The sequence below is a fragment of the Propithecus coquereli genome, unplaced genomic scaffold, assembly GCF_000956105.1.
Source record: "Propithecus coquereli isolate 6110/MARCELLA unplaced genomic scaffold, Pcoq_1.0 Scaffold46, whole genome shotgun sequence".
Classification (NCBI taxonomy): Eukaryota; Metazoa; Chordata; class Mammalia; order Primates; family Indriidae; genus Propithecus; species Propithecus coquereli.
This window is the reverse complement of record NW_012150396.1, coordinates 1,778,187-1,784,505: the sequence shown is the minus strand read 5'-3', so window position 1 is coordinate 1,784,505 and position 6,319 is coordinate 1,778,187. Positions and strand designations below refer to the sequence as shown.

The window sequence follows — 6,319 nt, the reverse complement described above, 5'->3', positions numbered from 1 at the left end:
TTAAGGCTACTAAAACTTAAAGCTCTCAGAGAAATTTGCCACTGTCAATTTTAATGGCATCCCATTTAATAGTCTTTGAAAGAGAGCTCTCTTTATTTACTTGGAGATGAAATTAGTATTGTGATAGAATTGTGTACTCACTCCAATAAAAGCTAAAATTGGGACCATTGAAAAATGTTTCGCCGTGGATTTTGCGTTACACTCATTGCTAATGGTCAGTGCGAGTTGGACCCCGTGAGCGTCTGAGCCATACTTTTATTTGCAGCATGGATATGCTATTGCTCAGGCTCTTTCTGTTCTTGATGTCTGTACCGTCCTTCTATGTATGATGCCCAGATTCTCGGACTGTTCTTTCCTCTCTGTAGTACAGCAAAACTTTCTGCAGATCATTCATCTATATGTTATTTAGACCTCACTTGTGCACTGAATTATAAACACAAAGGCCTATGCCAAAATTATATGGTTATACTCACAGGGTCGCCATCCAGATGACCTGGAATGTGCTACTTTTTTCCTTATTAGATTATTATCAAAATGTAAGCACAGAATTTTAAAAAATCTTGTAGCAAACTCATGGCCTCCTGTAAGTATGCCCCCAGAGCCTTTGGAGTAATACTCTTTTAGTATATAATGTGGCTCTATGAATGCACATAGAGCCTCTCATGTCCACACTGCTGGGTGCTAAGAAGATTGTTCTGTTTTTCTAACATTCAGATACAAAGAAACGTGTAGAACTATGTCAAGAAGAGTTTGGGAGGAAATTTTTCTTTCTTGGCCTGAGATGTCACACTAGGGGTATAAAGAGGGCAAGTTTTAATGACATCCATCTGTTAAAGATTAAAAATAGGTGGGACTCAGCATTTGAATTTCTCGTCCAGCGTCAGACTTTATAGGCAGAAGTATAATTGGTTTTAGGAGTTCAGGGTCCTAGGGACACAAAGCAGCAAAGCACAGAGGTTAGTCTTCTATTTGTCTGAGACTTTCTCCCAAAGGAGTTGCTATTGCCTCATTTTTTCCTTTATTGTGCTTTTATTATGAAATCTCTTGATTGAGCAAAGAAAAATCTATTTTGAAAGTATTCTTTCCCCCCTACTTATACTTGATTTTAAAATTCTTACTTTTGTGATAGTTGGTTGAGAAACACAGCACGGTAAAAACTGCAGCAACGTCTCTGTCCATGAATCTTGGAATCCTCTTTCATCTCTGTATTGATTGAGCGTAACCAGACTAACCACTGTTTATCCAAAGCTCTTGTGTCAAGAGCTTTAATCACAGATTGACCTCATTGTAGGGTACGACATGCATGTGTCTGTGGAAGGGGAAGAAGAATATATATGTATTTTTTTCTATGCAGAAATATACATTTGACCTTCAATAATGTCAATATCTGTGCATACATTTTGAAACCTCATTTTGATTCTGTCCTTAAAGCACACATTCTTGGACCATTTTATAAGAATACTTCCATTTAATGCATTTTCTCACTTTGGGAAAACTAAATTCCTTAACAGGGTTCTAGAAGAGTTCAACTCATACCAAAGTCTCCTATGATTCAACTGGCAAAGTGGTCCCTGGCAGGATGGTTCAGATATTACATTTCCATTGGGGTTAGCCCCTCCAGAACACTGGGAACATTGTTTGTTAAAATTCCGGGGATTAGCTGCAACTCTTTGACTTGCATCCACTTTTAAAAAGTTCAATTCAGTAAAGAGAAAAACAGTGATGAAAACTTTTCGTTCCTATGTAGCAGCAAAAGCAATCCTCAGTCTCATTCCCAATCCCTCGATGTGCGGGTAGGGATGGCAGCCAGGAACTCCCTGTCCAGCTGAGCCACCCTCTTTAGCATGGCCGTGACTTACAGAGTGAATATATAGAGCAAGGGCATGACTGTGGGTAACATGGATGAAATAACCCTATAGCTCATAGATTAGAAATCTGTAGTAACATCTGCTTCGATACTTTGGAGGGGTGGAGTAGAGTAACAGATAAGACTTACAGCTCTGAGCCTGATAAACATCAATTAAATCTTGGATCTTCCACTGAAAAATGTGTGACCTTGGAAAATTTTTACAGATCTTTCCTCACCAATTAAATGAGCACAATAATAGTTCCTTCCTCACAGCCTTACTGTGAGTATTTATGATGTAATGCAAATGGCTCCTTCAGCTCTGTTGCTGGCCCACAGTAAACACTCAATAAATGTTCCCTCCAATTATTTGTGTCATGTACAAATTGAAAGTACTTTCTGGGAACAACCTTTAATACAAAATGTAGCACACAGATTTATTTTTTAAAAAAACTGTATATACAGGAATAATATTTTCATATATCTGTGACCTAATATTATTTTGTTTTTGTTGTTTTATGGCAAAAATAATGATTCTTGTGAGATATTGATGTGATGTGACATAATACATAGTATTATGTTTTATTGTGGTTTTTTTGGACACACAGTCTTACTCTGTCCCCCAGCTAGAGTGCCGTGGCATCATCATAGCTCACTACAACCTCAAACTCCTGGGCTCGAGCGATCCTCCTGCCTCAGCCTCCTGAATAGCTGGAACTTTCTATTTTTCCTAGAGATGGGGCCATGCTCTTGCTCAGGCTGGTCTCAGACTCCTGAGCTCAAGCGATCCTCCCACCTGGGACTCCCGAAGTGCTAGGATTGCAGGCGTGAGCCACTGCGCCTGGCCCACTGTTAAGTGCTATGGTGACAAACCTGAAGGTAGAAAAATCCTCCTGGAATCTAGCATTTGCTGCAAACGCAAAATGATTTCATAGAATATGCATTTTAAAAGGAGTCGCAATTCAGTCCCTGCAGCGTTGCAGACAGACTTGGGGCACTCTGCCACGGGCACAGCTTTCAGGAAGGCTGAAGAGTGCGGCGTGGCAGAGGTGTGGGGACAGGGAAGAACAGTGCGATGTTATCCTACTCTGATGCATTCCTGAAGGATCAGAGCACCAACTCCGGATGTACAGATTTCAGTCAGCCCTTTCGACTCTTAATAAATTATCTATCTCATTTGTAAATATATAAGCCACGATGGTATTTGGGTTAAAAGTGAGGTAATCTAGTTCCACAGTTTTCAGTCTTCCCATGTGTAAATCATTTTAACAGTACGCAAGTAATTCCATATTTGAAACTCCCAGTGAAAATACTTTCATTTCTATCTCTGCACATCACCACAAATCAGAATAAATAGCTGTGCCAGGAGTTCCTGCCAAGTACGTTCTTCGAGCGAGGGAGGCAGTGTAGCCTAGTAAGGAGGATGTTCTGTTAGGAGTCATCAAACCTGCATCTCACTTCCTAATCGATAAATTATGTCTCTCTTCATGCTGCCATTTTCTCTGTAGGCAGACACCATATCACAAGAAAAATCGCGACAGTTGCGCAAGTGCCTTGGCACCTAGCAAAAACATGTCGTCATTATTACGTGACGGTTCGAAGTCAGACTTTTTCAGCAGGCCAGAGGAGCAGTGTGTTTTGTAGCTAGATCTCTGGAGCAACTTTCCTTAGGACTTTCCTTGAGGAGAATTCAGCTGATTGTTCTAGGATCAGATTTTGATAGGAGTGCGGGAAGATGAGAAACTTAAAAAGCAGTCTCCGTGCAGAGTGATCATATTTACCAAGTGATTGTAGTCTGGTATTGTGTCAGCTGCTTTGAATTTAATCATGTTTTTCCAAAGTCACTGGGATCACAGAATTTGCATCAGGCCAGTCTACACCTGGGAAGTAGAGTTACTGCCTTTCCCCAAAGCGTCCTCGGAGCTTTCTGTCATTCCCTGGTCATGAGGACAGATGACTGCTAAGTGACCATACGCAGTGTTCTCCCTCAGACTCATCTGAAAAGCAACAGCAAAGAAAGAGAAAGAAAAAAACCTAGTACCTTTCATTTCTTTTGGTTCTCTGATTCTTTGTTGACTGCCATTAGGCTCAGTATAAAGTCACTAGAATCCTGAAGCTAAAATGAACAACACTGGTATCTGGGGGTAGTGTAAATGCATCTTTGAATGTGGTTGAAGATTTGGAATAAAGCAGTAACAACTATTTTCATTTTACCGGTTCTTCTATACTCTTTAATATAGTAGAGTATATTTCCCATTGACTTTTAATATACTTAACGCTCTAGAAATACTGTGAAGCTGCAACCTTTTACTGTGAATAATGATTTAATGTTTCGAACTCAGTGTTAAAAGATTTCCAACTAAAGCTTTTCTGACTTGCAGTGTAAACATTCTTGTCTTTCTGGAATTGATAGGTTTTTATTTCACCAGTAGTTCACTAAAAGGTCTTTTCTTTTTCTCACAGTCTGACAGCAATGCAAGCTTCCTCCGTGCTGCCAGAGCAGGCAACCTGGACAAAGTCGTGGAATATCTGAAGGGCGGCATAGACATCAATACCTGCAATCAGGTAAGAGCAGGGCAGCTGGCTCTGTGCTGTGCAATGAAGATACACCAATCATCTAGAGTATTCTCAGAGCCCGAGGCTATTTTTTGTCTTTATTGAATTTACTAAAATATCAGTGACTCGGACTTACGAAACCCCATTTTTGCCCCCTTACCAGCTTTTGAGCATCAGATATTTGTATCTAGAGCTAATATTGCTGGCAAAGTAGATAGATCGAAAATATAACAGTTGAATGACAGTTTTGTCTATGAAATGATCTGTTCTACCCTTAAGTGGAATATTGACAAAGAATGGTGTTTTACTTCTCATTTATCATTAACTAGTAATCCAAACGTTGACTTCTTTTCTTCTCTATTATGTATATCTTACTCATGGGTAACTGATTGTTATAATTTGGCATAGAGAAATAAGAGGATACAATTAAAATTATTTCCCTTTTCTCCTAGCTTCAAAATATGGCTTATAATGAGAAGAGTTTGAAACTATTGACTTAAATAAAGTGTTTCAATTATTTATTCATCACATCCATTTTATGAGGATAATATTGTAGAGAATCTTATAGATTTTGGATATATTTGGTATCAGGAATGTTGATATTTTTGTGCTATTTTTGACTAACATTTTTATACCATGAATTAAAGTATCTAGTAGAGTCCAGTATTTACTATCATGTGCTAAATGTTGGTGTTGATGGTCAGGAGGGACCGGGGGAGAGGGAGCGTTTGACAAGACCTGACTAGCAAGTGAATAATCCTGGCTAAATTTAAGTTACCAAGAGGTCAATTTCATTATTGTATTCTAAATCATCTATAGAATGATTGTTTCTACATCCTGGTATATATTGAACCCTGTTATCTTTAGAGGCTCCTGAAATTAGTAAATCTCTCTAACACAACTTTCTGGAAAGTGAACCTGTTCTCTTATCTCCAAATTTACTCTACTTTCAAATTCCCACCTGCTGATTTTCTCATCAATATGTCAGTTCCAACCCAATTGTTCCCTGTTCCTCATCCTCCCCCCTCTCCAGCTCAACACTCTCTTGGTTCACCTTCTACATCCAAATTACATGAACTCGGGTCACATCATGGTCACTAACCCGGGTTATCATCACTGCTTCCTCGATTAGGTTCTGTCTTCAGTGTCCACTCTGATCAATTCTCCACACTATGCCTTGAGTGATCTTGCTGAAATACAAATAGGTTTATGACATTTCCTGCCTCCCCAGACTTCTGTGGCCACCAATGCCCAGATCCATGGGTCAGTTGTATCAGAACCACCTGGAGGCTTTTGCAGAGGGTACTGGATTTCCCTTGCTCCTCTGGAGAGTCATTGGCGTAGGAAGTATCATCACTGATGACAATATTTCTCATCCTTTGGGGGAATGTGTCTCTTGTCATGAAAAAACGTTGAGAGCTACTTGCTCTCGGGAAAAGCATTCTGCTGTGGACTTGAGTATCCCTGCAGTGACTTTGGGGATAACAAGAATGAAAGACCCTGGGCTGATCTTCATCTGGGCCATTTCTTAGGGTGGTGCTTGTAGGCAACACCTCCCCCAGACGAAAAGCAGGCTGTGTGAATTTCCCACAGTCAGTGTTCGCCTTTAACACAGCCCACCTGTGCGGGTATCCGTCATTGGTCCTTTGTGTCAACCCTGTTAGATTTGGAGGGAGAAGGGCATAAGGAACTAGTGCAAGCAACGTGCTGACACTCAGACACTGCTTTTGCTGTAAAGTATAAAGTCCTTGTTTCTGACCCAGGATACTTGTGTCTTCTATCAGCATCGGGAAATAGTAACAGTTTAGATTTTTAGCTTTTAGGTAAGATAAAATCCCAGACTTTACACAGTTCTTGATACTGACCTGTGAAAGAAAGCCAAATTATTTTATCCCAATATATAAGATCTTCATATGT

At 39.9% G+C, this 6,319-nt stretch overlaps 1 protein-coding gene across 1 annotated transcript in view; it reads left to right on the top strand.

The window, feature by feature from the left end:
- The window catches only part of ANK2 (ankyrin 2, neuronal), a 263,985-nt gene that overhangs the window by 103,371 nt on the left and 154,295 nt on the right, over positions 1–6,319 (top strand). The gene's annotated exons all lie outside the window — the stretch shown is intronic.